The 11287-nt window shown below is 44.0% G+C and overlaps 1 pseudogene; it reads left to right on the top strand.

Annotated features, from left to right (window-relative positions):
* The first annotated feature begins 4489 nt into the window (after positions 1 to 4489).
* Positions 4490 to 10600, top strand: LOC136488017 (uncharacterized; annotated as a pseudogene).
* The last annotated feature ends 687 nt before the right edge of the window (positions 10601 to 11287 follow it).

Below are 11287 nucleotides of genomic sequence, written 5' to 3'. Positions count from 1 at the left end.
CACTAGAATCGCTCACTCACACAATCGAATGATCACTATCAAGTATATGTGTGATGGAGGGCTCCCAAGCACTCACAAGCATGGACACTAAGTCCCTTGAGGTGCTCCACACCAGCCATGGCCGAGGGCCACTTCTATTTATAGCCCCAAGGGCTAAACTAGCCGTTACCCCTTCACTGGGCAACGGTCGGGACGACCGGACGCTCCGGTCGTGTTGACCGGACGCTGGACCTCAGCGTCCGGTCGCTCGCAGACGACCACGTGTCCCGATTCCAACGGTCACTTGACCTGACCGGACGCAGCAGCTTCAACTGACCGGACGCTGGACCCTCAGCGTCCGGTCATTTCCAGTAAGCTCCCGAGCATGACCAGACGCGTCCGGTCGAACGTGATCGGACGCAGCCCAGCGTCCGGTGCTTAACCCTAAGCACTGTGCCGACCGACAGCCTGACCGGACGCACTACTTCAGCGTCCGGTCGTTTCGGACTCAGCGTCCGGTCACAGTTAAACAGTTAGACCGAATCCCTTTCTCCTCTAACTTCTTCACCCTCGCTCCAATGTGCCAACCACCAAGAATTTGCATCCGGCGCAATAGAAAATAGGCATTTCATTTTCCTGAAAGCGCCGATGTGTGTAAATGTGCCAACACCACCAAGTGTACACCATCATGCGTATGTGTGTTAGCATTTTCACAATCATTTCCCAAAGGATGTTAGCCACTCAACTTGCCACGCCACTCGATCCTAGCGACAATGCATCACAATCATTTCCCAAAGGATGTTAGATCACTCGAGTGGCACTAGATGACCGATATGCAAACAAGTTTGCCCCTCTTGATAGTACGGCCATCTATCCTAAACCCGGTCATAAACTTCTCTACACACCTATGACCGGTGAAATGAAATGCCCTAGGTTATACCTTTGCCTTGCGCATTCCATTCCATCTCCTTCAATGTCGATGCAACACATGCACCAACACGATCAACAATGATATGATCCACTTTCATATCATCACGTGATCATATTGGTTCATCGATCTTGACTTTACTTGCTCTTCACCGTTGCCATCGTCCATCGGCGTCAAGTCTTGCTCAAGCTTCACCACCACGCGGTCCATCACTCCAAAGCCTTCGACTTGCCCTTCACGCTTGCAACCGGTCCATCAAGCCAAGTCTTGTCTTGATCTTCTCCACCTTGATCACATGGCTCAATATCATGTCTCATGTGCATTTAAGCTCCTTCATCATCACATGTGTGAGCTTTGCAACATCTCCAAGCCATTTTCACCTTCATGGCATATGTTGCTCACACACATGTACCTGTGGACTAATCACCTGTGTATCTCACATAAACACAATTAGTCCACCTAGGTTGTCACTCAATTACCAAAACCAAACAAGGACCTTTCATCTGGTCACCTGCGTCCGGTCTCAGGCCGAGAGTAGCCTGAGCACACCACTGATTTTATAAATGACCAGACGCTGCTCCCCCAAGTCCGGTCACCACGTGACTGGCGTCCGGTCACCGTTTTCAGTGACTATCACCTCTTTCACTTTACCAACTTCTCCACCCTTGCTCAAATGTGCCAAACACCAAGTGTATTACCTTGTGCACGTGTGTTAGCATATTTTCACAAATATTTTCAAGTGTGTTGGCTCTCCACTAGATACTAAATGCATATGCAATGAGTTAGAGCATCTAGTAGCACTTTGATAACCGCATTTCGATACGAGTTTCACCCCTCTTAATAGTACAACTATCGATCCTAAATGTGATCACACACACTAAGTGTCTTGATCACCAAAACGAAAAAGCTCCTATCAAGTTTCACCTTTGCCTTGGGCTTTTTGTTTTTCTCTTTCTTCTTTTCTAAGTCCAAGCATTTGATCATCACCATGCCATCACCATCATCATGATCTTCACCATTGCTTCATCACTTGGAGTAGTGCTACCTATCTCATAATCACTTTGATAAACTAGGTTAGCACATAGGGTTTCATCAATTCTCCAAAACCAAACTAGAGCCTTCACTCATCGCCACCTACACTGACGCCATGGTGAGCTCCTCCGCCAAGCCCACCGATGGTCTGTGCCTCTACCTCTCACCCCTTCTCTCTCTCTCTAGTCCTCTTTCTAGTCGATCTAGGTTGTTTTATTCCAAATAGAAGCATGTACACCCACTGATCTGCACCTAGTTGATCCACTAAGTTTAACAAAAAAAAACAATGTTCCATGGTTGATAAGCCAAGATGATAAGTTCAAGCAAAGTCTAAATGACCAGAGCTCAACTCTATTCGCTTGAACTATTTTAGCAATACTTTTCAGCGAACGAATAGTATTTTTCTCTCACAACAAATCAACATAAGCCAAATTTGAGCAAAACGAACAGGGCCGCGCATCAATGATGTCCTGAATACCTGACCAGTGACAGGAGATCCCTTTTGATCATCCATCGTCCTCTCATAGGGGTGTGGGCCCATCCCTTGCCATGTGTGAACAAGCAGCATCACCGCGTCTAGTGATTAGGCTGGAATAGTGAGGTGAAACGTTCAATCGATCGAGATTGGTCAAAGATCAAGAATAACCGAATATTGGAATAGGAAGTGATGGTAAGCTAGTTCCTGATTCCTAGATTTGTGCTAAGTGTATACTCATGGGCCCCCTAGGTATGGGCCTTGGTCGCTGCATTTGTTGCCACCCTCTAAGACGGTCCTAGGAGGAGGGAGCACAGAAGGAAAGCAGGGAGACATGGCATCTCTGTCACCTAGGCTCGACAATGTCCTCACGTCCATGGCAGTCTACAAGCCAAGCCGATGCTGCAACCGATGACCAAGTGCACCAAGAAGAGGGTTGAGCTTGATCTCACAATGCAGAGCTTGAGATCTTGAGCTCGACATTGGTGGAGATAGCATACATAGACTGGAGGAGAGGACGAGAGGGCAAAGAGGGAGCTCGGGGGAGGAAGAAGGAAGGCTGGTGCCCAAGCTCAGTGGAACTAGGAGCCATGGCGGACTCACTGGCTTTTATAGTCGAGCCTAGCCAACCGTAAGGTAGTCACGGGGGAAGGAAATATCTCCCGAAAGCGAGTAGATCTTTGTCGAGTCATGGCAGGGCCACAATGGCTTTGTGGTGCACGCACGTGAGCTAGTGAAGGGATGGGATGAACTCGACCGCAAGACCCGATGGGATCCGGGAGGAATATACTCCCTCCGTCCCAAATTAACTGTCGTTTTGGGTTTCAGTGCCGTAAGTTTGACTATTTTGTATATTTGTATCTCCAAATAAATTTATTATGAAAATAAATTCAACGATCTATTTATCTAATGATATTAATTATGTACCGAGGTTATTTCTCGAAAGCGAGAACGATAGTTATTTTGGGACGGAGGGAGTAGGTGGGACTTGGGCCACGTCAGCACAACCCTCTTGTGCTTCGAGCCGCTTTGGATATTGACCTCTAGGAACGTGAGGCCCGTCGAGCCATGTCGGTCACCCTCTCATGCTTCAAGCCGCTTTGGATCGTAACCTCTAGGAACACAAGGCACGTCGGGCCATATGCCGGTGTGGCAACAAGTCTTCGCTTCGGTTCATGCATGACCCATGGCACATGTTTACTGTAGCATCACATTAGCTAATCATGGATTGATTAGGCTTAACAGATTCATATCGCGTATTAGCCACAACTTATGTAATTAGTTTTATAATTAACTTATGTTTAGTCATCCTAATTGGCATCTAAACATCTGATGTGGCAGGGATAGTCGTGGGAAGGGGCGGCGCTAGGGGTATTCCCCTGTATGCCACGGAATACCCAAGATTTTGGAAACAAACATAAATACATATACATACATATATATACATATATATACATATATATATATATATATATATATATATATATATATATATATATATAGGTATAGGTATAACATGTAATCTTGTATAGTGGCTAGATGTTGCAAATCTGGCCCAAAGCCCAACAGAAAGTAGCAACTATCAGCCCACCAAAGTAAAAAAAGCTCTCACCAATTCCTGGCTGCAGGCTGCTGCTCCCAACTCGCATCACACCAATCTTGTTTCCTGGTGCACAGAGAGTAGGGGCACGGCGGTACGGCAGCACCTTGATGCCTCCCCCTCTGCCGTCGCCCCTTCCCCAGTTCCCCTTGCCCTACGGCGCTGCACGAGCGGTCCGGTCGAGCGACGAGCGCGACCTGCGCTGCTGTGCCCAGCCCTAGCGTCCTGGCTCCGGAGAGGCGGGCAGGCGGCGACCGGAGGGCTGAGGGCGGTGGTGAGCCCGTCGCCCCAGCATCCCACGACGGCCACGGTTCGGTTTGGGCGTTCGGCTTCGGCTCCGGAACCGTTGAAGTTGAACTGTTGAAGCAAGGTGAGCACAGTAGCTTCGTAGCACAGCAGTGTCAGATTCATTCTTCAGAGTTAAAATTTAGGATTTCATTTTCTAATTTTTTTGCATTGGATTCTTGTATCATAGATGAAGAAGAAGTGTGCTAGCATATTTGCATTGTGGGAGAAAGCTGCAAAGGCAAAGAAAATAGCTTCCATATCCACACGAAATCCTCCTCCTGTTGAGGTTGAGAGCCTCTCCCCTACTGAGAGCAATCTGCAGCTAGCAATTGTGGAAGCACAGGATGATGGTGAAGCAAATGATGCAGCTCGAGCTCCCCAACCGGACACGGACAGAGTTCCCCCAACTCCAATTGTAGAAGATTATGCAACTGATGAAGAGGGTGAGGTCGGAGCAGATTTGGAAGCACTTGAGCATGATCCCGGGAAGTGGATACCCATCTCAAGGTATGATGTTAATGACCAGGGTAGAGTTAGAAAGAGGTACATTGAGTTGGGGCCATGTCCACCTAAGAACCATGATTTTCCATCTAGAGATATAAGTGGTCATCCACGTCGCTTTTGCTCTATTTGGTTTAAGGAATATCCTTGGCTTGAGTATTTTGTAGAAAAAGATGCTACTTTCTGCTTGGTCTGCTATTTGTTTAAGGATAGAACAAAATGCCCCGGTGGAGATACATTTGTGAATGGTGGGTGGCGGAATTGGAACCTTAAATCAAGATTGAAAAAACACATGGGAGCTATCAATAGTGCTCATAATGAAGCCCAAGAAAAATATGATAGGTTCACTACACCTACAACATCAATTCGAGAATCTATTGCTTCAAACACCACATAGTACAAAGCACTGTATAAGCTCCATTTGACATGGACACTCAAGTGCTTGAGGTTTCTGTTACACCAAGGCTTGGCATTTAGAGGGCATGATGAAAGTGAAGAGTCACTAAACAAAGGAAATTTCCTTGAGCTTTTAAACTGGCTAGCAGGAAATTTTGATGAGGTTGACAAGGTGGTTCTAAACAATGCTCCACAAAACTGCAAGATGATATGCCATGAAATACAACATGAGCTCATCAAATGTTGTGCCCAGCAAACTACTAAACTAGTCATTAAGGAACTTGATGGCACACAATTTGCAATACTTGCCGATGAGTCTGCTGATGTGTACCAGAATGAACAGCTAGTTGTTTGCTTGCGTTATATTGATAAGAAAGGACGGGCGGTTGTCAGATTTCTTGGAATTGCCCATGTTGAAGATACTACTGCTATGACACTTAAAACTACAGTGGAGCATATGCTTATGAAGTACAATTTGACTTTTGCAATGGTTCGTGGGCAAGGATACGATGGAGCTAGCAATATGAAAGGTAATGCTAATGGGCTGAAGAAACTAATTATGGATGAGCCTCCTTATGCTTATTATGTTCATTGCTTTGCTCATCAGCTACAATTAACTCTTGTTGATGTTGCTAAGGAGAGTGGGGATTGCACTTGGTTTTTTGGACAGCTTGCTATCTTGTTAAATGTTCTTGGCAATTCATGTAAAAAGATGAGAATGCTTCGAATAGCTCAAGCTGAGGAACTAATTGCTGCATTGGACTTGGAGGAAGTAGAAACCGAGAGGGGTTTGAATCAAGAAATGGGTTTGGGGAGGCCATGTGATACTCGTTGGGGCTCTCACTACAAAACCGTGAATCATGTTATCTCTATGTATCCTGCAATAAGGCATGTTCTGATCAAGATTGGAAAAGAGTATACTACAGCAGAGGCCCAAGCAGCTATGACTATGTTGACATCATTTCGGTCATTTGAGTTTGTATTCGTGGCACACTTGATGCAAGAAATATTTGGTTATACCGAGGACTTGAGTAGAGCTTTGCAAAAGAAAGATCAAGATATTGTCAATGCTATGGAGCTTGTTGATCTTACAAAGTTTCATTTGCAGTGCTTGCGGGAAGATAGTGCACTACTAGAAACTCACATTCTTCTGTGTGTGCGAAAACACACAGAAAAATACGAATACCGTCAGAAAAATACACATGAAAATATAATGACAGAAAAATTCAATTGTTCTGTGTGTTCACCGTCAGAAACAATTTTTCTGTGGGTGTTACACGCACAGAAAAATTGTGTTCGGCCAGATTAAAAATAAAATTTTTGTGCATTATTCCTCACAGTAAAAAGAAAAACCCGACAGAAAAATCATTTTTCTGTTAGTGTTGTCCCGTCAGAGTTGCAGAGGTGCACTCACTGAAAAAATTGTATTTTTCTATCGGGTTAGGTGAACGCACAGAAAAGTTGTATTTTTCTGTCAGGTGTTAACAGACCATCGACAGAATAATATACACTTACCCATGCAACAAATTGGATACAATAATTATTTGAAAACAGTAGCAACAACATATTAAAATATGGACTGTCCATACAATAATTTCATCACAACATATAAAGATGGAGTCCAAATGTTCAGCACATTCATTCATAGCATCCAGGCTACATGTAGATGATGTCCAAATGTTCCGGCATCAATACATTCAAAAGCATTACCATCTCATCTCAGTAATTCATGAATTTCACTACTGATAACTATTGCACTACTATGCTGATGACAACCAGATTGATGTTTCTACCATTGAAAATGAGCAGCTCTTAGCTCTTTCATTGCTGCTCCTATCGACCTGCAAATAAAGGACAGTAAGCAAGATAATATCAACGAGTGTCTTCGCAGCAGGCTAATTGTAGGTGGCTCAAGGACGGGTTTTCACCACAAGAACACAACGTCATGCATTCATGCCTATGTTTCCAGATATTCCAACAGCACAGGAGTTTTGTCTTGTTGAATATGTAAATTAGTTTCTCAAAGTCAAACCGAGTAAATGGCCTTTTCCCTCAGTTACAGGGGTTGGTGGCCTGAAAGTAACTTGCCTTTGGTAAAAGGAAACAAACACAAGATGTCCGTCACCTAGTGAAATTATAGGAAGGGTTCAAACATGTTTGTCTGCGGCCTGTTGTTTGTATAGGAAGCTTGCTGATTTTAATTTCAAGCATAGAAATAAGAACAATAGTTTCTGTAAGACTTCACTAGAAAAGCCTGCTGAAAGCAGAAAAAATGCCAAGCAATGAAGCAACACGGTTGCTAGAATTGTGGCCAGAGAAACAAACCATCATATCACACTAGAAATAATAAAAAGAAAATAGTGGCAGGGCATGAGTACTGAGATGCAATAAATAAAGGGCCTGTTCGCTTGTCTGAATTCTGGAGGAATCTGGATGGTTTGGAGGAATGCTGGAGGAATTTGTGAGAGAAAAACACTGTTTCGGATGAAAAAAGAAGCGGATCAAGCCGGATTTAAGGGCATGCGAACGGGGCCAAAATGGTCAACTTCTTAAACATCGCACATTCAATTATCCATGGTAACCAACACACATAAGTCAAGAATATAGACATAAACAAACAGGGTTTTAACATAGACATTGTTTGTGTCATACCTGAGCAAAAAGGTTGTGATGTGGGTCATGATGCAATGGAGTTTGTGAATCACCGTGTTCGGATGGTGCCCAGCACAGTGAATTTCGGATGGTTTCGGATGATTCAATAGTGTTTTGTGAGGAAGAATAAGCTGAAACAAGCGAGCAGTGCACCAGCCGAACGCCCTCATTGTCCCATGAGGGCCGAACCAAGCATTAAGTGACTGGAGTTTGCCACCACCAGCTAAACAGTACTCAGGAACAGTAATGTCTTTGTGGAGCTCCTTTATCTGTCAAATGTTACAAATCAAATCCAAATGTTTGGTAAACTGCTAAGTCAGTAGATGCATGGGGTTTGGTTGCTACATAAATTTTCTCACCTGGTCTAACAATTGATGCTGCGCTACACATGCCAAGTTTGCAGAATCACTTGACCACATCCTCTCAAGAAATTGAGAAAATGTGATAAGCTCCTGTTTCAACTCAGTACATGCATAATTTTTTCCAACCTGTGGCACCATTTGTTATGAGCGCACTTGGACCATGTATCACCAAATGTTGAAGTACCTTGAAGTATTGCTGACAGTATACTCAACCAGAAAGCAGACCTAGCTTAACCAAAAAGAAGCTACAGCCCAGGCCTAAGAGGAGCAGCAATTGCTTATGGACAGGATTTGTTATCTATGGATAACAAAGGCAACACATTTTTTAAAACTGCACGAATACTAGAAATCTAATGCAGATGATTGGGTAAGGCAAATGTGGTAATCCAAAAGTTAGGCAACTTTTAATGATGAGCCATTGAAGAATTTGGTTCTATACTTGTCACTTATTAATACTTCTCATACCAGATGGTAAAGGAAATTCTATAAGCAGAAGCATGGTGTCAGAAGTTATGATTAACATATGAAAAAGAAAAGGGGCCACCAGTTAAAAAGAACGTTCTGCTCATGCCGTCAATTATGACAGCATAAGTTAACTAATGGAGCGCGTGATGAAGATCCCCAGATGTAATTATTTGATTTTCCAAATGTAATAAATTTTAGATCTAGTTCGAAGAGTTCAGGGTCTTTAGTGTCCTAGCAACTCCGAAGTTGGTTTTCCAACCTGGAATTTGAAACTAATATATGTTGTGCAACTCAAATTTACATCTTCAGTAGTTAACTTAGGTAGCATAATAATACAAAGGATAAATTATGGAACAAAGAGACTCTACAATATTTCGATTATTCCTGAAACAACGGAACTTAACTCCTGAAAAATAAGCTTGAGTACTTAATGGCAACTGGCCAAATTATTGAATCGATGCACTTGTTGGATGAAGTGTTACTATGCTTTTCCCCCAAATAAAAGCATAATTTATTTGCAATTTTACATGTCAGTTCTTAATGTTGGAGGGGAGGGCCGCCGCCACCACCACGCCCCGCCGCCGGCCACCACCACCACCACCACCGCAGCCACCGGCCGGATCCGGGAGAGGGAGGGTCGGATCCGGCCGGGTGAAGAAGGGGGAGGGGAGGGGCGGCCGCCCGCCGGGGAAGAAGAAGGGGGAGGGGCGGGGCGGCTGCGGGGGAGGAGGGGCGCTGGGGCCAGGTGAAGAAGGGGGAGAGGAGGGGCGGCCGCCCGCCGGGGAGAACAAGGCGGCGGGGCGAGCGTGCATGCGTAGCTGCGGCGGCGGGCACAGCGTGTGCGTGCGTGCGTGAGGAGAGCCGAGCAGGCGAGTCCGCGAGTGCGTGCGTGTGAGGGTGTTCGGGGGCGGCGGCCGGCGGGTTAGGGTTAGGACTTCTTTGTTTTTTATTTATCCTATGCGTGCATATATTTTTTCTGTGCGTGCATATATTTTTTCTGTGCGTTTTTAAAGAATCGACAGAATAAATTGCATTTTTCTGAGTGCTGATTTTTCCGTGTGTATTGTCACGCACAGAAAAATCATACAATTATTCTGTGGGTTTTCGTATTTTTCTGTTGGGATATTTTAGAACCGACAGAATAATCGTAATTTTTCTGTGCGTACTGAAAAAAGACGCACAGAAAAATTCGTTACCCACAGGGCAATTCGAGTTTCCAGTAGTGATGGATGGACTGGTTTTCTTGAAAAAGTGTCTTCTTTTTGTATAAAGCACAAGATCAAAGTTGCTGACATGGAGGGTCCTTATTATCCTGTTGGGAGACTAAAAGAGGGTTCTATAATGGCGCAATAAATTATCATCGCTACCATGTTGATATGTTTGTGAGTATCATTGATAGGCAGCTTCGAGAGCTGAACGACAGATTTGATGAGGTAAACACAGAACTACTTTCTTACATGGCAGCTTTCAGTCCACTTGATTTATTTGCTGCTTATGATCAAGAGAAGTTGGTTAGACTTGCTACAAAGTTTTATCCTAAGGATTTCACAACTGATGAATTGTCAAAACTTCCATATCAGCTCACTATGTACATTTCTCATGTGCGTAAAGATGAAAGGTTTAAAAATTTGAAGAACCTATGTGAGCTTTCAGTTATGCTTGTTAGCACAAAAAGATATGAGCAATATTATGTTGTCTACAAGCTTCTTAAGTTGGTGCTAATTCTTCCCGTAGCCACTACTAGTGTTGAAAGAGTGTTTTCCACGATGAATTATGTGAAGAACAAGCAAAGGAATAAAATGGGTGATGAATATTTGAACAATTGCTTAGTCACATTTATTGAGAGGGAATTCTTAAGTCAAGTGAAAGATGATGATATCATTAATCAATTTCAAAAAGGAGACCGTAGAGTTATATTTTAGTAACTTTGATGTTTTGTAATCTTTCTTAATTATTAGAGACAATGGCACTATGCCACTATATTCAGAGGTTGTACTTTGCTTATTACTATTGCATATTTTTATCGAAATTTTTTATGTACGTGGAATATCCAGCTATGAAATCCTGGCTCCGCCACTTGTCGTGGGTATCCAACACCCCCTTAGGCTGGTTCTACCATCGGACACTAAGGTTGGCAGGGGAAAGCCCAATTAAACGAACCCATCCTTTCGGTCCTTGGGCAAAAAATGTCTTTTTAATTTGGCCTAGAAATAGAAATGGGATAAAAAAAGAGAGAGAAAGGGGAAGAAACACTCGTATTGAAACAGGAGATTTTTTTTCTTCACCTCAGCCGTTGTCTCCCTGGCCTAGATGGATGGATGGATGTCTCTCTCAATAACTCAGGGGGTCATTGCTCTGTTGCTCGCTCGACTGGAAGGGTGCCGAGGCGGAGAATGAAGCAGATCGAAAAAAGGAAACAACAGCGAGCGATGATTACGGGGTGTCATGGTCAATCGCTCGGTACGGAAGCTCGAGCAGAGGCTGGGCCGAGCCATTGCACGATTTGAGCCGAGCCTTGCGTGTTTAGATATGTCCGACTTGTAAAATAAAAATAAACTATTCTACAGCCAATACGTCTGTGTAAGTATAATGTAGATAGGTCCGAGCCG

The sequence above is a fragment of the Miscanthus floridulus genome, chromosome 10, assembly GCF_019320115.1.
Source record: "Miscanthus floridulus cultivar M001 chromosome 10, ASM1932011v1, whole genome shotgun sequence".
Classification (NCBI taxonomy): domain Eukaryota; kingdom Viridiplantae; phylum Streptophyta; class Magnoliopsida; order Poales; family Poaceae; genus Miscanthus; species Miscanthus floridulus.
The sequence above is the reverse complement of the archived record's forward strand: the minus strand, read 5'-3'. Positions and strand labels throughout refer to the sequence as shown.